This window comes from Lynx canadensis, chromosome E2 (assembly GCF_007474595.2).
Source record: "Lynx canadensis isolate LIC74 chromosome E2, mLynCan4.pri.v2, whole genome shotgun sequence".
Classification (NCBI taxonomy): Eukaryota; Metazoa; Chordata; class Mammalia; order Carnivora; family Felidae; genus Lynx; species Lynx canadensis.
In genome coordinates this window covers 60,812,047-60,839,291 of record NC_044317.1, presented here as the reverse complement: position 1 = coordinate 60,839,291, position 27,245 = coordinate 60,812,047, and the positions used below count along the sequence as shown (strand labels likewise).

At 41.7% G+C, this 27,245-nt stretch overlaps 1 pseudogene; it reads right to left on the bottom strand.

Moving 5' to 3' along the window:
• Window positions 1-8,035: 8,035 nt before the first annotated feature.
• Window positions 8,036-18,313, bottom strand: LOC115502224 (annotated as a pseudogene).
• Between the last annotated feature and the right edge of the window lie 8,932 nt (window positions 18,314-27,245).

The following is a 27,245-nucleotide window of genomic DNA, read 5'->3' as shown; positions in this document are numbered from 1 at the left end:
TTTATCTCATTATTAATATATTCTCCATCACATTTTTAGGTGTAGATATTCAACAGTACAATAAATCAAGCCATGATTTGTAGTGTTCATTTTGTCAATTTTCCTGGTGTAAATACTGCCAGCATGACCAATTTGAAAACATCAGTGGAAAAGGCAGTTGGGAAAGTGGAACTGGGAAGAATTGCCAGTAGCCTACTGTTGTATTCTATTTCTACCATACTGATAGAATGCTGCAATTAACCCAAGAACATAAAAATAATAAAATGTAGTATAATCGCTAGGAAATCAGTAGTTTTTATATTTGATTTTTAAAACAGTGGAGGTGTATTGACTTAAACTGTGCATAACTTTTCTTGTTTTGTTTTTGTTTTAGAGAGAGAAAGAGAATGAGAACGGGGGAGTAGGGCAGAGGGAGAGAGAGAGAAAGAGAAAGAATCCCAAGCAGGCCCCACACAGAGCACAGACCCGCATGCAGTGCTTGATCCCACAACCCTGGGATCGTGACCTGAGCTGAAATCACGAGTCAGACACCAACTGATTGAGCCACCCAGGGACCCGAACTACACATACTTAACATGTACATTTTGATGTTTTGATTCATGCTTACACCCTGAAACCAAAAATACCCTTCCTTTTAAAATTCATCCTTCTCGCGGGGCCTGGGTGGCTCAGTCGGTTAAGTGTCTTCGGCTCAGGTCGTGATCTCTCAATCTGTGAGTTCCAGACCTGCGTGGCTCTGTGCTGACAGCTCAGAGCCTGGAGACTGCTTCAGATTCTCTGTCTGGCTCTCTCTACCCCTCCCCTGCTTGCGCTCTATCCTCTCTCAAATATAAACATAAAAAAAATAATAAAATAAAATAAAATTCATCCTTGTCAACACATAAAATTACTGATACAGCGACACCGTCTATCTTTGGTTATGGTTATTTTCAAATATTTACAAGGGGCTCCTGGCTGATTCAGTTGTTAGAGCATGTGACTCTTCATCTCAGGGTTGTGAGCCCCACATTGGGCATAGAGCTTACGTTAAAAAAATATATAAGTGTACACACACTCACGAAGGAAATGACAATATTAGAAGCCAGGTGAACCCTTCTCCAATTTTCCACCATTATTTATCATTTCATGGCTGTTCTTGCTTTGTCTATCCCTGTGTATACAAGTGGGTTAGTTTACATATTTTTCCAGACATTGTTATCATTTAATGCATAATCTCTTCAGAATGCATTTTTAAAATGTAAGGTCTCCTTTATAAGCCAGTAGTTACCACAAAAATATGTTTTATCAATGTTCAGTCGTCTCAAAATGTGTTCTTTTTTAATTTTTAATGTTTTTATTTTTGAGAGAGAGAGAGAGAGAGAGAGAGAGAGAGCGCGCATGAGTGGGAAGGGGCAGAGAGAGAGGGAGACACAGAATCCGAAGCCGGCTCCAGGCTCTGAGCTGTCAGCACAGACCCCGACGTGGGGCTCGAACTCATGAACCACAAGATAATGACCTGAGCCAAAATCAGATGCTTAACTGACTGAGCCACCCAGGTGCCCCAAAATGTGTTTGTTTCTAAGTCAGATTAATTGCAATCAGAATCCAAAATACATCCTTACAGTTTTCAGTAGCTGTGTCTCAGAAGTCTTTTAACATTCAGGGTCTGCTTACCTTTTTAAATTCTTATTTGTTGATGTTGCTGGGGCATTTTCATTAAAATTTGGTATGTTCTAGGTGTAGCTTATGGAGTCTCTGACGCTGTCCAGCTGATCCCCCTCACCCATGATGTGTACACTAAATAGTGATGAAACGGACGATGAGGTTTGTTGCTGCAGACTTGTGTGATGGTAACTGTTGGGGACACAAAACAATCTTCTTCCACCCACAGATCCTCTCCACAGAGACAGTAGAGACAGAAAACACTGTTAGTCAATGGCACAATGTGCCATGAATTGCCATCATTCACCATGAAACTGCAAAGACAGGGGAAAAAAAATCTCACTTCCTTCTAGAGCCAACAGATACAACCCAGTAGGTACATATATTTCAGATACACAGTAACTAGTCCTCAAGTAAGACAGCTTGACAGCAGTATTTGTCATGGAGTTTGTTCTAACTTGGTCATTGAGGTGACTATCTGTGTTAGCTTATTGGAAAAGGAATTGAGGAAAGACAAACCTCATCCTAGTAACGGGAGGTAGTTTTGTGGGTTGGAGCAAGGTGTCCACGAAGAGGAGGCTCCCACCCTCCGGGGCAGGGGACTATCAGGAACTAATAGAGGAGCTGTCTCCCTTGATGCTTTTGCATTTTGAAGGGACAGCGCCTGGGTTCTTGAGAAAGACATTTCTGGTTCCCAGAGCTAGAGAAGAGGGGGTAAAGTCCTATGTAGTCTTGAAAGGCATGTATTTTATCTTAAAGCTCAAACATATCACAAAGCACAAATAACTGTGGGTAAAGGGGGCAAACATATTTAAATTAATTCAAGATTATCAAAATATCTGTAATAGATTTTTTGGATTCTTGTCTTGCCCTTCTAATTCTGTACTTACTCCCCATTGGTTGCTTCAAATATTATTGACTGGATTTTTATTCTGATTTCTGTATTTATGCTATAAATATTATTAAAAATGTAAAGAGAAAAACCACAAAGCACACATAGAGTGTTTGCACAACAATTGGATCCTCACTGAACAAATGGTAATAATATACCCTATTGAAGGCTGCACTGTTGACACCTCCATGTAGACTCCTAAGCAACCTAAATTGGCCTAGAATGGAGGCACATGTTGGATCTAGGGCAAATGAGGAGTCACCTTGGCATCGAGGGACAAAATAATCAGCAATGCTTTCTGTTGAAAGAATATGATCAAAAGGGAGAAATGATGAGAGAAAAATTCTAAAAGCCCGATATATAAGGGAAGCCATTTTATTTTATTTATTTTGTAATTTTTTCAATGTTTATTTTTGAGAGAGAGAGAGAGAGAGAGAGAGAGAGGGAGAGAGAGAGAAAGGACGAGCAGGGAAGGGGTAGAGACAGATGGAGACAGAGAATTTGAAGCAGGCTCCAGGCTCTGAGCTGTCAGCACAGAGCTTGATGCGGGGCTCGAACTCAAGAGCCAGAGATCATGACCTGAGCTGGTCAGAAGCTTAACTGACTGAGCCACCCAGGCGCCCCTAAGGGAAGCCATTTTAGATTTCTTTCTAAGTCAGCATGATTATACTTAAAGTTTGTTTGAACTAAAAGCCTGACTCATGGCCCATCAAGCATAAATTGTATGTCTGCTTTGTAAACGAATAGCCTTAAATGTACACCCTTACAATTTTTTTCCCCACCCTTACAGTATTGATCAGTGCTCCTACTCCTTGCATTCCTGGACATTGAAACTTGTTATTCCTGCCTACGTGTTAATCTATGATCTTTTTAAACTTTTACAAGAACATACCTCTGATACACTGATTTGTGGCTCTTTATGTAAAAAGTATATAATCCTATAAAAACTGTTCATTCTCTGGAGCACTTTTTTCCCCATGAAGATCACGTTTCCTAGGCAGCTATACTAATGTGGCTCAAGTAAAACAATTCTTTTCCTGTATTAAAGTTCTTCCTGATCCGTTTCTGTTGACCCAGGCTAGACCTGGATCTAGGCTCTCCTAAAGCCTACATCTGTCACACAGGGTGCCCAGTCCACTTTGGTCTCCAGGCTGTGCTTTGGTATCATCACCACATACTGGTCACATTTGATATCTGAAATGTTTGATTCCAGGCTGTGGAACTATGTGCTAGGGAAACACAGTTACGCTTTTTGTGTTTCCAGGTGATGAAGTTTTAGAGTGATGGGGGGTTCATGAGGTCTGGAGCTGACGACCAAGAAAGAATTCTTGAAGATGTCTTTTGTACAAAAAGGTGATTTTATTAAAGCACAAGGACAGGACCCATGGGCAGGAAGAGCTGCACTGGGGTTGTGGGGGTGAGTGTTTTATGGAGTCAGGGGAGATAAAGTCCAGAGGGTAGATAAAGTCAAGAGGGAGTTTCCAAAGAGACTTTCACATGCTGAAGACTTATTGGAAGCCTAGCTCTTGTCAAGCTAAGGTTGTTTTTCTCTCTAGCAAGGCATTAACATTAAGACAGTAGGAAGTTCCTGGACTTGAGGCTACGATGGGATTGCCTTTTTCTGGTAAAATGGTGGAGACTCTTATCAGTTTATCCATGTTTTTGTTTGTTTGTTTGTTTGGTTTGTTTGTTTTGTCCTTTCCTGTTTTGGGGCAGCTGGGAGTGTCCAAGGAATATCATTCACGTCCCACCTGGGGAGGGGGTGTGTGCTAACTTGTACTTTGCCCTCAGCTTGCTTCATGCTCCTTCATCACAGGTATGTCATGTAAAGACAAATATAAATTAAAAATAAGAGGCTTAATTCTCTTTTGAAAATGAGGTGTTTGGGGCACCTGATGGACTTAGTTGGTTAAGCATCTGACTTCAGCTCAGGTCATGATTTCACAGTTAATGAGTTTGAACCCCACATCGGGCTCTGCGCTGACAGCTCAGAGCCTGGAGCCTGCTTACTTCAGATTCTGTGTCTTCCTCTCTCTCTCTGCTCCTCCCTAACTCGTGCTCTGTCTCTCTCTTGCTTGCTCTCAAAAATAAACATTAAAAAAAAAGAAAGAAAGACAATGGGGTGTTTCTACTCCCCTCCCTTTCCTCATTTACCTTAGAAAACTTGTTAATTCTGCATCTCTTTAAGGTATATCCCTTTGAAAGATAGGTCTCTCCCTTTTATTCCACCTTTATGAGCAGAAATGTCTTTCTCAAATATCTGGGAGCCACCTCTTTAAAATAAAAACAGGGGGAAATGAGGGGTGGTAATAGGAAGCTTTTGGTTTAAGTTGTAACCAAGTACATGAACACATACGTTTGAAATATGTGCAGCTTATTTTATGCAATTGTACCAAAACGAAACTGCTTAAAAATATATAAAAACTTGTACCTTTCTAGTCACTCCACTACATTTATTTTCTGTGTTCTTGAGGTTATTTGTGGCCACTGGATCGCTATGGTGGGAAAAAAAGATAGATTAGCATACTCCTGGCATCTTGGAACTCCAGCTACAGTGATATCACACTGGCGGTTTTCACTTGGCCACGGTGGGAATATTTACACTGGGGAAACTGAAAACACTACAAGTGATGGCTTTATTTATTTTATTGTTAGATATTTAGACTTATGTGATGGAGAACATGTTAATGCATATTAAACTCTAAAGTATATGCTGTGTGTGGCCACTGTATTGTGTATAGCAGAAGATGATTTAGGAAATATTCTTCTGGTATTTAAAAGCAATTCTTTTTATTGCAAAAATGTCACATCACTAAAGAGTGAATACAGTTCTGAATAAGTCTTTGTTGTTTCATTCTTTCATATATATCTTAAAAACTTGGCGAAAGTATAAAAAAGACATTTTGCCAAAAGGGACGTACAGCTGGCAAATCAAAAATGAAAAAATGTTCAACATCATAAAATATCTGAGAAATACAGTTTAAAGCCACAGTAGGACACTGCTACACAATTATTAAAAGGGTTAAAGGTTTTAAAAAGATTAACCATACCCACTACTGCCAAGGATATGGAAGAATTAGAAGTTCCAAACACTCCTGTTAAGAATACAAAAGGAAACAACTGTTTTAGATCACAGTATGGAGTTCGTTAAAAAGTTATATATCCACTAACCCTGTAACTCAGACATGTACTCCAAAGTATTAACAAAAGAAAAATGAAACCTATCCATATGAAAATTTGTATTCAAACCTCTGTAGTTTTACCTGCAACAGTCAAAAACTGAAGACAACTCGTATTCATACAGATGAATGTGTAAACTAATAGTGGCAAATCCACAGAACAAACAATGACTTTAATAATAAAGTTCCAGACAATGCAGATGAATATATTGTAATGGAAGGTAAATCAATATTTGACTGCAGAGCACAGTGACATCATTAAAGATAAGCGTGGGGGTGAGGGATGGGTTAATTACAAACATGATGGTTTCATTTATTTATATATAAATGTCAAAATTTATCAAATTGCTTTTTGAAAATATATTTTATCATTTATGCCTCATTAACATTTTAAAAATATAATTCGAAAGAAATTTGAATGTCCTATTTTAAGAATCCCTTACATTGACTTCATCATCTCTCTCCTCATGCCCTGGGAAGGGCTTCTTGCCTCAGTGGCCAAAAATTAAGTGAATAATGAAGACTTAGCACCAGATTCAGTAGGAATCCTGGCTGGGTCCTAAGGTTCCCATAACTTGAAGAAGAGCTATCCCTTCTCTCTGTACTCATATTTTTCTCTGCACGGAAATGGCCTGGAGGACATCCCAGAGAGGCTACAATAATCCACAAAACTTTTAGATTATTTTATCCCACTGTGCCTTATGCTATAGAAGATTCACAGTTCAGGTCAGAGAAGTTCTGTATCTACCAATACTTCACAGCTATAGTGATTGGAACATTGTGGAAACCCCTTTAAAAAAAGGCACATTCTAAGCACTTTGTTAGTATCCTCCTCTTACTATTAATGTGTGTGTGTGTTTTAAGTTTCTTTTATGTTTTTTCTTTTGTTTTAGTAATCTCCACACCCATCGTGGGGCTGAAACTCACAACCTGGAGACCAAGAGTCACACACTCTTGTGACTGAGCCAGCTAGGCGTCCTTAATCTAGTGTTTCTGTGACAATTATAGTTACCCTTCTAGTCTTACAATGATGCTACCCTACAGAATTTTGAACATCAAAATTTGGCCCATGAGTCCACTGCAGGACCTGGGAGGTTTTCCTCACCAGTGCTGAGCCCAAGGCAACATTCCCCGTGAATAATTTCATGGTGCTCTCAGAAGCACCACAGGAGTCGTGAGAACTGCCCCCTCCTCAGGTACCTCTGAACCCAGAAAATATTATGGCATTCAGTCTACAAACTAGGCCCAGAGATCTTGAAGGTTTTCATTGGAGGCCTTGGGCAGCAATGCAAACAAGGGCAAACCTGGAGAACAACTCTCTGCCATCATACTGTCACCTCTGAGGCACAGGAAGCTTGGGATCCCAACAACAGGTTATTCTTTGTGTTTGTAAAACCCAGCTGTTTTTCAAATCATCCCATAGAGTGAACAGAACTCCAAGATTAAATGTAGCTTAACCAATAAAGGCTCTATTATCATACAAACCAGAGCATTGGGAGGCAAGTTACTCCTGTATCGGTGACTTGATGGCTGGGAACCTCCATCACAGAAGTCACATGAAACCAATAATATCCCCAGAAAAGGCAGTCAGTCTATGTTGTCAAGTTAAGAACAGAGTCCACTGGGCCAAAAATGGGTCAGGTACAAGGCACAGCTTATCAAAGAGAGAAAAAAAGAGTGAGTGCTGAGACTTCTCAGTAATCTCTGCTGGGAATGGAAACACCAAGGTTCCCTTCCCTGAACACACTGGATTGGGTGAAAGATGCATACTATAGGCACCTGCCAGGTAGTAGAAGTGAAATGGCTTTTTCCGCAGAAACCACCAGTGGCATAAATCTGGAAAGGCCATGGGCAGGTTAAAAAGTGCAATGCAGCTCCAACATACCTGGGATTTTTGTGTTTGGATGAGGTTAACTTCAACTTGGGGCACCGTCATTAGGGATAGCCCCAAGTTTTGATATATGGAACAAAAAATTGTACTTGCTTGCACATTAAAGGTGTTTTCACCCATGTGAAATTTGTGGTATGCAGAGAGTAAAGGCCTTGGGCTTCTGGCTTTCTCACATTCATTGCATTTGTAAGACCTTGATGTGGTGTGAACTCCCCTATGTTTCATGAGGCTGGAATTTTTATTTTTTATGTATTTTATTTATTTATTTTTAATGTTTATTTTTGAAAGAGAGAGAGAGAGAGAGACAGAGCACAAGTGGGGGAGGGGCAGAGAGCGAGGGAGACACAGAATCCAAAGCAGCTCCAGGCTCTGAGCTGTCAGCACAGAGCCCAATGCAGGGCTCAAACCCACAAACTGGGAGATCATGAGGAGCCAAAGTCAGATGCTTAACCAACTGAGCCACCCAGGTGCCCCGAGGCTGGCGTTTTTAGTAGGGGATTTCCCACATACAATGCACTCATAAAGTCTTTCTCCAGTGTATGCATTTTGGTATTTTAGGAGCTTGAAACCGTAGGTATAGAATTGCACACATTCCTCAACCTATAAGGTTATTTTCCAGTGTGAATTTTCTGATGTGTGGTTAGGGTAGAGCTTTGACTAAAGGATTTCTCACATTCACTGCACTGATAAGGCTTTTCTCCAGTGTGAATCCTCTGATGTTGAAGGAACACAAAATTTTGATGAAATGATTTCCCACATTCGCTGCATTCATAAGGCCTTTTCCCAGTGTGAACTCTCAGATGGTAAAGGAAAAAGAGCTTTTCTCAAAAGATTTCCCACACTCACTGCACTCATAGGGCCTTTCTCCAGTCAACTTTCTGATGTGTAATGAGGCTGGGTATATGTCTAAATGATTTCTCATATTCATTGCACCAATAAGGTTTTTCTGTAGTGTGAACCCTCTGGTGTTGATGGAGCACAATGTTTTGGCAAAATGATTTCCCACATTTGCTGCATTCATAAGGCCTCTCTCCACTGTGAACTCTCTAATGTTGAAGGAGTGCAGAGCTTTTCTTCAAGGATTTCCCACTTTCACTGCACTCATAAGGCCTTTCTCCAGTGTGAACTCTCTGATGTGTAATGAGGCTGGACACATATCTAAAGGATTTCCCACATTCACTACATTCCTAAGGCCTTTCGGCAGTATGAACTCTCCTATGTTGAAGGAGTGCAGAGCTTTGGTGAAAAGATTTCCTGCATTCATAGCACTCATAATGTCTTACTTCAGTGTGAATTCTCTGATGTTGAATGAGATTAGAGTTTGGCTAAAAGATCTCCCACATTCACTACACTCATAAGACCTTTCTCCAGTGTGAACTCTCTGATGTCTAATGAGGTAGGAGACTTGGCTAAAGGATTTCATGCATTCATTGCAAATATAACATCTTTCTCCAGGACGGCTGTCTGGCACTAAACAAATGTGCATTTGCAGCTTAAAGTTTTTGTGGTCTTCCCTGTTGTAATGAGTATTTTCCTTTGTAGAGGCATCCTCACACTTGATTCCACTATCTGACTTCTCTCTGGTGTGTGTGGCCTGTTGATAAAATCCTGAGTCATCCAGGAAGTCCTTCCCAGCCTCCCTGAAGGTGAAGGGCTTCCCTGACACACAGAATTTGCAGTTGTTCACAAATAAGGCTCTCCTTACATTGCTTCTCAATAGTTTCTCTCCAATATCTGCTTTTTGTGCTGATAAAGGTTTGCTCTGAAATAAAATAGTTCCTCACATGCTGCATATATGCATAATTTCTGCCTGTGATGTGTTCCCTGGTACTCAGCCAAGTGAAAAATGTCATTCAAGATCAAGCCACATATCTCACAAGGGTGGGCCTTCTGAGGAGACAGACCTGCCTTGACAGGCCTGATCTGTGAACCCCCTTGATCTGAAATATGCTGCTCAGAAGGTCCTTCCTCATCCTCTGCTCCATACCAACCACCTGAAAGCAGAGAAACGCTGGTGAAGTACATGTTGACCTTGTGCAGGGAGATGGCATTATTACAAATGTATGTCTGACAAACCCAAGAATGAGTCCATAGGATTAACAGTAGGAGAAAGTGGTTGAGTTCAGGTTGAGGATGAGGCTGATTAGCAGTACTGGCCAACTGAAGACGACAGAATGCGGGAGGCCTTACAAAGTGAAGGACAAAATCACGGGGTGACACAAAGAGAACAGGCAATGTCTACAGCCTATTCCTCTACAAACAACTTTCAGCAGGACCTTGCCTGCTGGTGACACATGAGTGCTACATGGAATGTGGTGTCCAGGCCCGTGAAAATCCAACTGCAACAGAGCTGCTATTGTTCAAAGACTGAGAATGTGCATAGCTTATGACACAGAGGCCAATGTTGTACAAGACTGCAGATGGACCACAGTGAAAAGGCGTTGAGATGTGGAGTCCAGACAGGTGAGGATTATCCCCGAGAGGTGAGGAGTAAGAGCAGAAGTGACAAGTAGTAGAGTTGACAAGGTGGCTAAGTGTGAAGAATGGGTAAAGACAGGCCAAAATGAGGTATGGGTGCTTCTGCCCAAAGCAAGCAAACAGGTCTCTGGTATGCTTTGTACACAGCCCTGATGCCATGCTTTCCCCTCCCCCAGGTGCCGTTTCTTTGGACCAGGCTGTGTTCGAGTTCATCTTGCAGCAGTTAGATTCCTTTCCATCCTGTGAACCTTTCCCCCACACCTCCTTGACGAGCAACTACACAGAACCTAGATGATTCAAATACTCAAGTAAAGTCGGGCCAGATAAGCAGCCCTCACTGGCCAAAAATAATGCAGTACATTATAGAGCACAAGTAGCAAAACTAAATATTACAAAAAGAACTTGCAAGAATAGCCCATGGTCCACATAAGTAATTACCAAGTCAGTGATGGCAATTTCTGGCACAAGAATGAAGAAATGTTAACTAGAGGAACGAAGTAGAACCTAGGGTGGCTTGGATCTGGAAAATTCACCTGGTGATGGAGAGGCAAGCAAGATGGAATTGATGACTGCAAGTTTCCTGATTCTGAATCATCCCTGTGAGACTAGAAGGAAGAGGTGTTGGGTCTACTCAAGGAAGGAGAGGACAGTGTTCATATCCCAGCCCTACCAACCACAGCACCTATTCAGGGAACTAGGGAAGGAGGCAGTGCCCAGGGTCCTGATGTGAAAAGGGCTGACTTGACAATGGATAAAGGGTAAGGGGTATGTTTAGGGACCTTACCAAGTGAGATCACAAGTGCCACGTTCTCCAGCATCACATCATGGTACAGGCGTCTCTGAGCCTTAGCAAGGAGACCCGATTCTTCCCAGGAGAAGTACACGGCCACATCCTGGAAAGTCACACTGACCTGTCATGATTGGGAAAACTGAAACCAGTCCATTCTCCCATATGTCTATCCTATGCCCATCCTCCTCCCAATTTCCCCAACTCAGAGAAGAAGCTAGGCCCTTGGCACTACTGGTGCTGTTGTCTACTTATGGGAGGACTGATTACTAGGCCCAGCCATCACCAACAAGAAGCAGGTGGACAAATATACCTAAACCGTGAACCTGGCATAGAGGCATTCTACACCCCCTGCCAGGCGATTTTCGGGTAATGCACAAGCCGGCCCCTCACCTGCAGCACACTCCCGCAGCCCGTCACGCCGGCGCTCAGACATGGGGTCCCCGCCGACGAGCGCCTCCCTGGCCCGGACCCATGGGGTTGGGGACAGGGACGCGACCAGACGCCCCGCGCTCGGGCCTTCAGAGTCTGGCTGGGAGGAGGGCCCGAGGGCAGCGCGTTTACCTGAGCCGGGTACCCGGGCGGGCCGCCGCCAACGGACTCTGTGGGTGGACTGAACACCCGGTCGGGAGGCCACTATCCCGCCCCGGCGCGGAGCGCCTCCTCCAGCGACTCCTCGGTTCCATCACCGTCTCGACCCTGCGTAGACGCAACTGGAACAGGAGGAACCAAAATAACCGCCACGCCCCTTTGTGCTCAAAAGGAAACTCCTGTTACCTTCACAGGCTCAGCGACGCCGTCGTCGACGCGTGGCTTTCTGGGAAATGTATTTTGCCCTGTCCATGGCTGAGATTAGGAATTCACCAGATTCCAGGAGAAAAGTCTTACATCCATGGCGAGGGGCACTGGGCAATGGCGGGCCCCTGTCCAAGGGACATTATGAAAATGGCTAGAGAAAGAGAAGATATCAGGCACTTTTCTCGCTTTGATATATAGACTGCACTTAAGGGTAAAAAAGTCGAAAATGAAGAAAATGTCTTTATAGATGATTTTTAGGTCATAAATGTATAAGTCCTGATAAAATTAGGTAGAATACAGACATGCCTTGACAGGTCATGAAATAATGGATTTAACCAAGATCATCAGGCAATTACTTTTGCCAAAATACTTCTAACAACAACTGGCACAATAGATAACAGTCCAGTAAGCAAACCTGATAGTGGATGAAGAAACCTAGTAACAGTTGCACTCACCGTGCAAAGTTAACATCGCAAAACAGAGACACTCAAGACTTCAGAGCATCTGTTCGTCATTAAAGTCAGAAGTCCCAGCCCTGCCTATGGAGCCCTGCCTGTGGCCAAAGTTAATCTGGGTTGGATTTATGCCTGTGGTTCTAATTGTACATTATTTGGAAGCAATGTGATGATGAGACAGGGGAACTGAAGGGACCCCATAAAGGACTGCTTTTTGCTCCTTTTCCTGCTTCTGTTCTTGCTAGGACTTGCACCCCCACCCTGCACATGCCTTATAGTACTTATAATGTATGTCCTCCTCAGACAAGGACAAGAAGTTCATGATTACTTTTGAGTTCCAAAGAAGTGACTGGGTGGGGTCATTATGTGTTTTCTAAGACCACTGACTCCAGATACCATGACACGGAGATCCCAGGCTCCAGGGCATAAGTGATTTCTGATCACTTCCTGGATGCTGTTTTGACCAATTCCTGGATGCTTGAGAGGACACATACACCAGACCACTGTCCTCAAAAAAATCCTCATTCCCACAAAAAACAAGACTCCCTCTCCTCTTCTGAATCTCCCAGATGCTCTGTATCTGCATTCTATGTCTTTAATAAACTCTGCTCTCATTTCATCCTGGCTAGTGATTAATTTCTATTCTACAGGAAGCCAAGGAGTCTCTTGACTGCTCCTGTAGGATATCTTCTGGGTCCTTGGGCCCACCCAGCCTGCATCAAGGACATTAAAGAGATGCAATTACATTAGAGAACGTGGGAACTTAATGCCAGACAAATGACCTAGTTATACCATCATACATATGGCAAATATAACACAAGAATGTAGTACAAACTTTTGAAGTAAAAGAGAAGATTCTAATATAAACATAAAATGTGAGTATATTGTTTATGATTTTAAAAATATCAATTATAAAAAACAACTTTTTGAAAAAGTGGGAAAATTGAATCATGACTATAAGTTACTGGCATTTTTTTTTTTAGTGTGAAAATGCTACTGTAATTATAATGAAAGAGAACTTGTACTTTACAGACATTGGAAAGACTTATAAATGAAATGATCTATCAGGCATTTTTGATGGTATAAGATTAGGAACATTAGGAATTATATTACAGTAATTGAGGAAGTACATATTCATACTGAAAGTTGACATATGAAAGCTGAGAATCCTTTTAAAATCACATGAAAAGTTATAATTAACAAGAAATTATAGGTATTCCTACATATAATGAAAGTTAAAAATCAATAGCAGTCCTGTCAGAAGCTTTCTCCTATTTAAAAATTTAAAACAAACATCTTACTGAAATACAAAAGGTTGAAGAACATCAACAACACTCACCTGGATTAAAAAAAATTTTTTTAAAGTAGTCTCCACACCCAACATGGGGCTTGAACTCACCACCCTGAGATAAAGAGTTTCATGCTCTACCAAATGAGCCAGCCATGGGCCCCTAAATTCCCCTTCTTGTTCTAATTTCACCATTAGACTCTAGGTGCCCATAAGACTCTAGGTCCCCATCTTCCAATTCAATAAAAACAGAACCCCAGGCCCATTCTCTCTGCTCCCCCTCTTTGCCTCCCCCCGCCCCCCCCCCCCATTTCTCTCTCCCTACAGCAAACTTGCTCTGTGGCCCCAAGTGTGCCATGTGCTTTTCAGGGCCTGTAAGTAATCTTGTCTCTTTCAAAGTTTCCTGATGGTTATCACTGAGGGTGTTTTACAATCATAATAAGAATCACAAGGGTCATTCCAGACATTATATTGGTTATTGACAGGCTGAGACTGGCATAAAACACATGGCTACTATCACCATTTTTGCCATGTTTTCAGGTGTATGTAAACACATATCTGTCATTGCGTATATTCAAAGACTTGTTTTTCACAAGTTGCACAGTGTTAAGTATATTTTTTTGTGCCAGATTCTTCTCCAAAATGATTTTACCATACCATTCACCGAATAGTAGTTTATAAGATTCACTCATTTCTACCATATTATGGCACTTGGCAATGTCAGCTTACTGGTTTTGCCATGCTAATAAGTTTCGTTTCAGTTTGCATTTTTTAAAAATTTTTTTTAACATTTATTCATTTTTGAGAGACAGAGAGTGAGCAGGGGAGGGACAGAGAGAGAGAGAGACACAGAATCCGAAGCAGCTCCAGGCTCTGAGCTGTCAGCAGAGCCCAACGCGGGGCTCCAACTCATGGACCGTGAGATCATGACCTGAGCCAAAGTTGGAAGCTTAACCGACTGAGCCACCCAGGCACCCCATCAGTTTCCATTTTCTTGATTACAAAGAAAGTTTTGTAGGACTAAAAAAGAAAATTGTTTTTTATGTTTATTCACTTTTGAGAGAGAGAGAGAGACAGAGCATGAGCAGGGGAGGAGCAGAGAGAGGGAGACACAGAATCCAAAGCAGGCTCTAGGCTCTGAGCTGTCAGCACAGAGCCCGACGTGGGGCTCGAACTCAAACTGTGATATCATTACCTGAGCCGAAGTCGGGCATTCAACCAACTGAGCCACCCAGGGGCCTCTTGTAGGACTTTTAAGTTTATTATTACTCGCTAGAGACAGTGACAGAAGAGTGAGACAGGGAGGGACAGGGAGAGAGGGAGAGGCAGAGAGAGAAGGAAAGAGAGAGAGAATCCCAAGCAGGCTCTGCCCTGTCAGCAAGGAGCCAGACACAGGGCTTGAACACACAAACCATGAGATTATGACCTGAGCCAAAACAGAGTCGGATACTCAACCGACCGAGCCAACTAGGTGCCCCTATTTTGTAGGACTTTCAAAACATTTTAAGTGAGTTTTTAAAAAATTTGAGATATTACTGACATTAAATCTTGATACTACATGATAAACAATTATAGAACTTTCAAATATCTTCTGAATAGTGCATTTCATTTCCATTTTATAATATTTTATAATTAACAGAAGCCTTTCATTTTAATGTAGTTTATTTTGATGTATCTTTATGATGATGCTTTTTATATCTCCTTTGACAAAATCTGCTTTGTATGTTTCACAAAGGGAATTTCTTCCATGACCTTTCAAGAGCTGTGATTCTTCTTGTACTATAAAACCTTATCCACCTGAAATTAATATTGTACCCATTGCATATCCCATTGCACAGACAATATATTTAACAGCTACTATTAGGACTACTGTAGCCACAAGTGTAAATGCAAGTTGAACCTTTGGAAGTTTTACACAGTTTCAACTAATAGTGAATTTGATATCTGTGGTAGGTTGAATAAGGCTCCCCTATATGGCAAAAGAAATTTTGCAGATGTGATTTTTTTTTTTCCAGATGTGACTAAGATAAGAGTTTTGGGATTGGGCGATTGTCTGGGATGGATTAATGTGGGTGAGCGCTAAACATACCGACAAAGGTGGGGACAGAGGGAGATTTGACTACAGAAGAAGAGAAGACAATGTGATGAGGAAGGTAGTTTACTCCACTGCAAGGAAGGTGGACAGCCAGCAGAAACTAGAAAAGGCAAAGAAAAGCATCTCCCCTGGAACCACTGTGCTCACACTTTGATTTAGGTTCAGAAGATTCATTTCGGACTCCTGGCTTCCAGAACTGTAAGATAATAAATTTCTGGTGTTTTAAACCACTAAATTTGCTACAGCAGCAATAAGAAATATCTTAATGCAAAAAAGGGTAAACTTCCTATTTGCTTGTAACAGGAAGCTGTATTTATTTTTTATTCTTATCTTTTTAAATGTTTTTATTTATTTTTGAGAGAGAGAGAGAGAGAGAGAAAGAGAGAACGAGTCAGTGGGGGGCAGAGACAGAGGGAGACACAGAATCTGAAACAGGCTCCAGGCTCTGAGCTGTCAGCACAGAGCCCAATGCAGGGCTCGAACCCACGGACTGTGAGATCATGACCTGAGCCAAAGTCAGACACTTAACTGACTGAGCCACCCAGGTGCCAGGAAGCTGTATTTATAAGGCACAGTCTCCACAAGAAAAGTTGGGGCTTTATAGTTTTATATAGGTATTAGGAAGTTTGGTATTTAGCACATGCTGGGCTTTCAGAAATGGGAGTGTTTAGGGTTGGACAGACTTTTGGCTCTGTTATCACAGGCACTGGAGTACCTCTACTGTTCAGAAGGTTATTGTCAGAAACATGGCCATTGGAGTAAGGTACTTGCTGATTGGCTGTTAGGTAGGGGCCTGGGACTGTCCCAGTGTTGGCTGTCTTTCCAGACTGGAATTTATCACTGATTGATTGATTTTCAGAAGTTTAATAATGATACTGTCCAGCTTTTAGAAGTGTGGTACTGGAACAAGACTGACTCCAATGGGCTGATTTTCAGAACCACGTGTATTGAGGGACAGTTAACTCAAATGAACCGTGGTTAGTTGTTCAGGATTTTGTTAAAAGGACACTCTTTTTTTTTTCTTGAATTTGAAAAATAAAATTCAAAACAATTTTTAAAGTTTATTTATTTCTTTTGGGAGAGAGAGAGAGAAAGAGAGAGAGAGTGTGCACAAGTTGGGGAAGGGCAGAGAGAAGGAGAGACAGATTCCCAAGCAGGCTCCACGCTATCAGAGCAGAGCCTAATGTGAGGCTCAAACTCATAAACTGTTAGTTCATGACCTGAGCTGAGATCAAGAGTCAGACGCTTAACCCACTCTGCCACCCAAGTGACCTGAAAAATAACATTTTAAATTCCAAATGCCATCTGTTGATCTTCCCGTAGCCTATCCTGCAGGACAAAAATAAAAAAATTGTCTCATTGTTTTCTGTTTTTTAAGTAAGCTCTACATCCAACATAGGGCTTGAATTCACAACCTGAAATCAAGAGTCACATGCTCTATGGACTGAGCCAGCCAGGAGCCCCAGGAATTGTCTTGATCTTTATTTTTAGAGATATGATTTTCAACTAGTGTTGTCATTTAAATGAGTTAAGTGTCTATTACTGTGCTGGGAAAATAGCCCTAACTGCTGATTTTTGGTGGTGTATTGAAAACAGCTGAACATAAAACACTTTAGGCATCCTGACAGTGTCAATGAAGAATGCAGGACAAAGATCTCTGAAGGTAGGATATTTCCTATATATACACAACTCCTTGAAACCCCACTAATTAAGACAGGGCAGTTGTTCATTGAAAATATACGCGAGAAGAATGAATTACCATGACAACATAGTTTTGCTATTGATTTTTACCATTCTAACGTCCTCTAAATATCCTCTTTCTCTCTCCCTTCAACTGTTCCATGTTTCCAGGAGAGAAAAAAAGAATCAAAACTTGTAGACAAAGCTTTGACTGTGGTCAGGATTTCAATACAGACATGTGCTCAGTTCCATTCCTTTGTTTCTCATACTTCAGTACTCAGAAATTTTTTCAGCCATAATCTCAACTCCCTGTTCAGAAACCTACCCCCAAATATCACGTGAAATAGCGATTACTTCACAGGAGGATATGTGAGACACCTCATGGTGTCTCAAACATTTGACAATGACAGACCCTGTCCAAGCAGGAAATGACCTTGAAATGGTTGCATTCCTTTTCGACAGGTCTCAGATCTTAAAAGCAATTCTATGTATCTTAGGATATAGAGTAAAAAATATTATCTGGAAAAAAATGTCCCTTGCTGGGCTGGTACAATCACCAATTGATTATACAAGCTGGAGAAAACTTTCCTGAGGACATCTGTCCACTGGCTTCACAGCTGCTCAACATCCCTTTTTTCCCTTCCACTCAGTGGCCCTGTCTGGTCTTTTCTCTCTTGTCCCTGACCAGAACTGAAGTTCACAAAACTGATCCTAAAGCTTCGTTGTGTATGTATTTAAAAAGCAGCCGGGTGATACTTATTAGCTCCCACATATGAGTGGACAGAGAGATACGGTGTGGTGTTGTGTCCTTTTGGTTCTGTGGCTTTGGGGAACATCTGAAATAACGTCTACAAACATTTCTGTAATCGGTCCGGAGTACACTCCACGGAATCCGGGTCGTGCCCCTTCCTCGAAGAGAGTGGGTACCATTTACCACGCCCTTCGCTGTGGCCCTTTGCTTTTGCCAGGAACCTCAGCCCAGGACCATTTGTCTGGACCTAAGGCTCATGGGAAACTACATTACCCAGAAGCCTACTCGCCGCACGTCCAATGAAGGCCCGGGAGAGCTGCGTTTTCGTGCGTGAGAAAGGCGACTGGGCGGGCCTGGCATCCTCCTTGCAATCGGCATTTTCTCACTTTTTGTTAGGATCTACACAAGCAGGGGCCTTTGAATGCTTGGTTAGGCCGGAGGCGGAGGCGTTGTCCTCGTTTCGTGGAGACAAATCCGAGGCTCGGCGTTGGCGACGCCCACCGTGGCCCTGCCGCTGGGGTGAGACTTGGGACAGCTGTGTTTGCGTCCCCGACCTAGAGCCGGCGTCTCCCGCCCCGCCCACAGAGTCCGATGGCGGCGGCTGCGCCCAGGTACCCGGCTCAGGTAAACGCGCGACCCCCGGGCCCTCCCCGCCCTCCCCCACCCAGACCCTCCAGGCCCGAGCGCGGGGCGCCTGGTCGCGTCCCTGCGGCCCGGGTCCCGGTGTCCGGGCCGGGGAGGCGCTCGCGGGCTGGGGCCCAGTGTCTGAGCGCCGGCGTGACGGGGTGCGGGAGCTGGCTGTAGGGGAGGGGCCGGTTGGTGCAGGGCCTGGGTGGGACTGAGACGGAGGAAAACCGGAGTCTGGGGTCTTACGTCTGCAGTATGCAGAGTGTGAGGGCTCACGCCTTGGGTGAGAAGTTGCGCTCATTGTGAGGACTCTGGGAGCCATCAGATTTTGAGTAGAAGGACTTGGTGGTGGTGGGTGGGGGGTCGGGCTTCAAAAGTAGCCACATTTTTTGAGCGGAGCAAAAATTAGATTAGATTAGATTAGGGCGGGCGGGGAATATGAATTCCTGGAGACCAGTAAGTACGTAGTGTACCGGGCTCCCAAAAGTGTTTTAACGATGGGTGAACCAGAGTAGTGCCAGAGGAAAGGGAAGAAGTGGTCGGATTCTGGATAGATTTTAAGGTTAGAACCAACACTATTTACTGCTGCAGCAGAAGTGGCAGTGATTGAGAGTAAGGAGTGAAAAACTAACTTTTTAATTTTTGCTGTTCTATTGTTTTTCACGGACGTCTTGAAAATGGAAATCAATAAGTCAAAGTAGGAAGGTTTCAAGGAGATCAGAAGTTGAATTTTGGACATGGTTGATTGTGAGATGTGTCAGTTTGGAGGTGTCACATGGGGTTTGGGGATGGAAGCTTTGGGGTTGTGGGAGAATGGGCTGGGTTGGAGATGTCCACAGGGTGAGGATGGTGATCTGGGCTAGGTCAAGGCCTGGAGATCAGAATTAGGGGTTGAAGTCTTAAGTATGTTATTGTATTGTATTGTATTGTATTGTATTGTATTTTTTAAGATTTTATTTATTTTTTTTTTTAACGTTTATTTATTTTTGAGACAGGGAGAGACAGAGCATGAACAGGGGAGGGTCAGAGAGAGGGAGACACAGAATATGAAGCAGGCTCCAGGCTCTGAGCTGTCAGCACAGAGCCCGACGCGGGGCTAGAACTCACCGACCGCGAGATCATGACCTGAGCCGAAGTCGGCAGCCCAACCGACTGAGCCACCAAGGCGCCCCTTAAGATTTTAAAGTTATCTCTACACCCAACGTAGGGCTTGAATTTACAACCCCGAGATCAAAAGTTGTGCACTTCACTGAAGGAGCCAGCCAGGCACCCCTTAAGTGTGTTTATTTTTAAAAGTTTTGTTTTGTTTTGTTTTGTTTTAGGTGCACCTGGGTGGCTCAGTCAGTTAAGCCTCCGACTTCTGCTCAGGTCGTGATCTTGTGGTTCACAAGTTCAAGCCCCACATCATGCTCTCTGCTAACAGCTCAGATCCTGGAGCCTGTTTCAGATTTTGAGTCTCCCTCTCTCTCTGCCCCTTCCCCACTTGGCGCTGTCTCTCCCTCTCTCTCTCTCTCTCTCTCTCTCTGTCTGAAAAATAAATAAAAAACATTTTTTTAAAAAGTGTGTTTTTTCTTTAAGTTCATTTTATTTATTTTGAGACAGAGAGAGAAAGCACAAGTTGGGGAGGGGCAAAGAGAGGAAGAGAGAATCCCAAGCAGGCTCTGTGCTGTCAGGGAGGAGCCTGATGCAGGCTCAAACTCACCAACCGTGAGATCATGACCTCAGCAGAAGTCAGACGCTCAACCAACTGAGCCACTCAGGTGCCTCATGTCAGATTGTATTAAATGCATGGGAAAACTCCATACAGTCTGTTATAAAAGATCCCTCATTACTGAAACAGAGATAAGCTAAAAGGAATGGAGTGAAATAAGACATGAATACTAATAAGAAGGTTGGAGTGATTAATATAAGAAATGGTGAAGTTCAAAAAATATTAAAAATTTAAAAAAGTGGTAAACTTCCTGGAAAGTAATATTACCAAAGATAACATAGGGATATTTTACAGTATCAAACAAGTAATTTAATCAAGCAAATACAAGAATGCTAACGTACATAAGAACAGACCTTCAAAAATTCTTTTAAAATATTTTTATTTATTTTATTTTTTAAAGTTATCTCTGCACCCAATATGAGGCTTGAACTCATGACCCCAAGATCAGCGGTCTACCAACTGAGCTAGCCAAGTGTCCCCCAAAATTATTTTAATAATTAATAGAATACACACAAAAACAGTAAGGATATGGAAAACAACATCTCAGCTAACTTGATTCAATAGATTCAATAGATATGTATAAAAGATTGCTCCAGGGCACCTTGGTGGCCCAGTTAAGTGTCCAACTCTTGATTCAGCTCAGGTCTTGATCTCATAGTTGTAGGATTGAGCCGCACATCGGGCTCTGTGCTGGAGCTAGAAAAAGAAGAACAAACAGAACCCCAAACCAGTAGAAGGAAAGAAAAAATAAAGATTAGAGCAGAAATAAAATAGAAACTTAAAACATTATAGAACAGATCAATGAAACTAAAAGGTGGTTCTTTGGAAAGATCAACAATACTGATAAACCTTTAGCCACACTCATCAAAAATTAATAAAAATTAAAAATAGGGGGGTGCCTGGGTGGCTCAGAGTGCAAGCCGTGTGTCGATCTCTGTGCTGACAGCCCAGAGCCTCGAGCCTGCTTCAGATTCTGTGTCTCCCTCTCCCTCTGCTCCTGTCCTGCTCATGCTGTGTCTCTCTGTCTCTCAAAAATAAATAAGCATTAAAAATTTTTTTTAATTAAAAATAGAAGACTCCAACAGAAGCAGAAATGAAAGAGGAGAAATAACCAACACCACAAATACAAAGGATTGTAGGAATATTATGAAACATTATATGCCAACAAATAGGACAACCTAGAGGAAATAGATAAATTACTAGGATCTTATAACCTCCTAAAACTAAATCAGGAAGAAGTAGAAAATTTAAACAGACTTATTACTAGCAATGCAATTGAATGAGTAATCAAAAATCTCCCAACCAAGGAAAGGCCAGGACCAGATGGCTTCACAGGTGAATCCTACCAAACATTGAAAGAAGAGTTCATACTTATTCTTCTCAAACTATTCCAAAAAATAGAGGAAGGAAAACTTCCAGATTCATTTTACAAGGCTAGTGTTATCCTGGCACCAAAACCAGATGAAGACACTACCAAAAAAAAAAAAAGAGAGAGAGAGAGAGAGCGAGAGAGAGAGGGAGAACTACAGGCCAATATCTGATGAACATAGATGTAAAAATTTTCAACAAAATACTGACAAATGGAATCAAACCAAACATTACAAAAATAATTCACTACAATCAAGTGGGATTTATTCCTGGAATACAAGGGTGAGTTCAGTATTCACAAATCAATCAATGTGGTACATTACCTCACCAAGAGAAAGAATAAAAACCACATGATCACTTGACTAGATATAGAGAAAGCTTTTGTCAAAATACAATATCCATTCATTTTTTAAAAGTTTTTCTAATTTATTTAAGTGATCTCTACACCAAATGTGGGGCTTGAACTCCTGACCCCAAGATCAAGAGTCACATGTTCTTCCAACTGAGCCAGTCATGTGGCCCATACAACATCCATTTATGATAAAACTCTCAACAAAGTAGGTTTAGAGGAAATATACTTCAACTTGATAAAGGCCATATATGAAGAACCACAGCTACCCTCATGCTCAATGGTGAAAAACAGAGCTTTCTCCCTAAGATCAAGAGATAGACAAGGACATCACTGTCACCACTTTTATTCAACATAGTACTGGAAGTCCTAACCATAACAATCAGACAACAAAAGGAAATGAAAGGAATCCAAATTGGTAAGGAAGAAGAAGTAAAACTTTCACTATTTGCAGATGACATAATACTTTATATAGAAAACCTGAAATACTCCACCAGAAAATTCTAAAATTGATAAATGAATTCGGTAAGGTCACAGGATACAAATTAGTTGCATTTTGGTGAGTCTAGGTGGTACAGTTAGTTAAGCAGCCAACTCTTGGTTTCTGCTCAGATCATGATGTCTTGTTTTCATGGGTTTGAGCCCCACATTGGGGTTGCACTCACAGTGCGGAGCCTGCTTGGAATTCTCTGTCTCCCTCTCTCTCTGCCCCTCCCCCACTTGCACTGTCTCTGACTCTCAAAATAAATAAACATTTAAAAAAGTCAGTTACACTTTTATTTACTTTTTTTAAAGTTTATTTATTTATTTTGAGAGCATGAGTGCAAGAGAGGAAGAAACAGAGAGAGGGAGAGACAGAATCCCACGTAGGTTCCACACTGTCAGTGCATAGCCTGACGGACTTGAACTCGCAAACCATGAGATCATGACCTGAGTGAAGATCAGGAATCTGGTGCTTAACCAACTGGGCCACCCAAGGGCCCCTCAGTTACATTTTTATTCACTAATAATGAATTAGCAGAAAGAGAAATTAAGAAAACAATCCCATTTATAATTGCACCAAAAATAATAAAATGCCTAGGGATAAACTTAACCAAAGAGGTGAAAGACTGTACTATGAAAACTATGAAACATTGATGAAAGAAAGTGAAGATAACTGAAACAAATGGAAAGATATTCCATGCTCATGAATTGGGAGAGCAAATATTGTTAAAATGTCCATATTACTTAAGCAAACTACACATTTAATGCAATCCCTATTAAAATACCAACAGCATTTTTCACAGAACTAGAACAAATAATCCTAAAATATGTATGGAACTACAAAAGACTCCAAATAGCCAAAGCTATCCTGAGAAAGAACAAAACTGGAGGTATTACAATCCAATTTTCAAGATATACTACAAAGCTCTAGTAATCAAAACAATATAGTAATGACAGAAAACAGACACGTAGGGGCGCCTGGGTGGCGCAGTCGGTTGAGCGTCCGACTTCAGCCAGGCCACGATCTCGCGGTCCGTGAGTTCGAGCCCCGCATCAGGCTCTGGGCTGATGGCTCAGAGCCTGGAGTCTGTTTCCGATTCTGTGTCTCCCTCTCTCTCTGCCCCTCCCCCGTTCATGCTCTGTCTCTCTCTGTCCCAAAAAAAATAAAAAAATAAACGTTGAAAAAAAAAAAAGAAAACAGACACATAGATCAGTGGAACAGAACAGAGAGCTCAGAAGTAAACCCACCATTATATGGTCAATTGATCTTCAACAAAAGAAGCAAAAATATCCAGTGAGAAAGATAGTCTCTTTAATAAGTGGTGTTGGGAAAACTGGGCAGCTACATGCAAAACCAGGAAACTGGATCACTTTCTTACATCATACACAAAAATAAAATGGATGAAAAACCTTAATGGAAGACCTGAAACTATAAAAATCCTAGAAGAGAGCAGAGACAGTAATTTCTGTCTATGACCATAGCAACATTTTTCTAGATATGTCTCTAATCAAGGGAAACAAAAGCAAAAATAAAATATTGTGACTACATCCAAAGAAAAGTTTCTGCAGAGCAAATGAAATAACAAAACAAAAAGACCACCCCTACTGAATGGGAGAAAGTATTTGCAAATGATATGTCTGATAAAGTGTTAGTATCTAAAATATATACAGAACTTCTACAACTCAACACCAAAAATACCCAAAGAATTTAGTTCAAAAACGGGCAGAAGACGTGAACAGATAATTCTCCAAAGGCAGCATCCCAATGGCCAACAGACCTGTCAAAAGATGCTCAATATCACTTATCAGGGAAATGAAAATCAAAACCACAATGAGGGGTGCCTTGGTGGCTCATCTGGTTGAGCGTCTGACTCTTGATTTTGGCTCAGGTCATGATCTCACAGTTCATTGAGTTCGAGCCCCACATGGCAGTGCAGAGCCTGCTTGGGATTCTCTCTTTCACTCTCTCTGCCCCTCCATTGCTTGCTCTCCTGCTTTCTTAAAAATAAGTAAATTAGACACACACACACACACACACACACACACACAATGAACCTTACACCTGTTGGAATGGCTAAAATAAAAAACACAAGAAACAACAAGTATTGGTGAGGATATGGAAAAAAAGGATCCCTTGTGCACTTTTGGTGGGAATGCAAGCTGGCAAGATGGTATGTATATCCAAAGCAATATTTTTCAGCGATAAAAAAAGATGAAATCTTACCACATGCAATAATGTGGATGGACCTAGAGCGTGTAATGCTAAGTGAAAATTGGTCAGAGAAAGACAGATATCCTATGATTTCACTTGTATGTGAAATTTAAGAAAGAAAGTAGATGAACAAGGAAAAAATGAAACAAAACAAGATTTTTATTTACTTTATTATTATTATTTTTTTTAATGTTTATTTTTTTGACAGAGAGAGAGAGACAGAGCATGACCGGGGGAGGGGCAGAGAGAGGGAGACACAGAATCTGAAACAGGCTCCAGGCCCTGTCAGCAGAGAGCCCGAGGCAGGGCTCGAACTCACAGACCGCAAGATCACGACCTGAGCCAAAGTCGGATGCTCAACTGACTGAACCACCCAGTCGCCCCAACAAGATTTTTAAATGTAGAGAACAAACTGGTGGTTACCAGAAGGGAGGTGGGTCGGAGACGAGTGGAAAAGATGAAGGGGAATAAGAGTACACTTATCATGATGAGCACTGAATAACACGTAGGATTGTTGAATCAATATATTGTCCACCTGAAATTAATATAACACTGTATGTTAATTATACTGGAAACAAGAAAATCAAGAGAGGATATCTCCAATGTCTAAAATTGTGAAGGGATCAATGCATAGTCCATACAAAGAAATAGCATTAATCAGAGCAAGAAATAAGACTCCAGTCTAAATGCCCAAATTATGAGCGGTCAGTAGAAGTGGGTACCCAAGTGGCTATCAGGCATGTGAAAAGTATACAAACACATTTTAGTTTAGAAATTAATACCAAATACAACTGTCTTACAGAACACATAATAGAATATAAAGAGAATTCTAAGTCATCTGAAAAGTATACTAGAACTAACCTCATGAATATAGATACAAATAACATTAAGACTATATTAACAAAGTTCAGCAATGTATAAAATGTACTATACACCATAACCAAGAGAGATGTGTTCCAGTGATGCCAGACTGCTTTAATATTAGCAAAACATTATGTTATCTAACATATTAAACAGGTTAAGGAAAAATTATCATATCAATTGGTACAAAAAATTCACTGGCATAAGTAAATGTAAAGTGCTGTGTACAGGTTCTCTCCCTTTACATATATGTATGAATACACATATGAAGCGTAGACAGATGTAAGTGAACTATAGTCTATATGTCAACAATGCATAGAACACAAAAATTGAATGATGAAATTGTTACAGGTCAATTCTATAGCATCAAATAATAAAATTCTTAGGAATCAGAATAATATGTTTAAGTTACTTCATTACATTCATTAACAAAAATTTTTTTAATGTTTATTTATTTTGGGGAGAGGGAGAGACTGAGTGTGAGCAGGGGAGGGGCAGAGAGAGTGGGAGACACAGAATCCAAAGCAGGCTCCAGGCTCTGAACTGTCAGCACAGAGGCCGATGTGGGGCTGAACCCACAAACAGCGAGATCATGACCTGAGCCCATGTTGGATCCTTAACCCTGACTGAGCCATTCAGGCGCCCCACATTACATTCATTTTTAAATATTTTTTTGAAAGCCACAAAGTTATTTGAATATTGCTGAAAACTTGGTTGTTGAAACCTACAAAACTCTTCTGCTGAGAGAAATTAAAGGTGTCCTAAATAAATGGTATGACATTTTCCATAGAATTCATTGGCTTCACTTTTTCTCCCTAGAAGTGTACAGTACCCTGTTTGGTCTTCAGCATCAAGGGACGTTGTCCTGTTGGGACACTGAACCTGGTGGGTATGAGTCAGGAATTCAGTGTGAGCTTCTACTGAATACACAGATCCATGTGAGACCCAGTTTACCTGAGGGTGGTTGGGGACAGGAGATGAGCACCTGGAACCCTCCGAATCAAGGGTGCAGGTTAAGAAGATGTGGATGGTCAGGAGTCACTTTCTTTCCTCCGGTGGGAAGGGTCTGAAGTGCTGTTGGGAGAATGACCAGAGGATAGCATGTAATTCCCCAGGTAATAAATAGTTCCAATCACCATATGTTTTGTATACTAGTATTTCTCCACTTCAGAAATGAGGAAATGGAGGCTTGGAGAGGTGAGGCCATGCTCAAGGAATCATAATCAATAATGGAGTTACTTACTGCAAACCCAGGTTAGCTTTCCTCTAGAGCTGAGGCCCTGAAGTTAGATGCCATCTGGCAGATTCCATTGCCAATTGGAACCTAAACACTGTGTGATTGGTTGTAATTCAAGTTCAAAGTTTGTGAATTTGAACAGAAGATACAGAAGAAATGTGCTACAAAATTTGAAATGATGTCCACCCTAAGCTACAATTCAGTCCTGAGGAAAAACATTTTTTTAACTTTTTAAAAAAATTTTTTTTAACGTTTTATTTATTTTTGAGACAGAGAGAGACAGAGCATGAACGGGGGAGGGACAGAGAGAGAGGGAGACACAGAATCGGAAGCAGGCTCCAGGCTCTGAGCCATTAGCCCAGAGCCCGACGCGGGGCTCGAACTCATGGACCGCGAGATCGTGACCTGAGCCGAAGTCGGACGCCCAACCGACTGAGCCACCCAGGCGCCCCTTAACTTTTT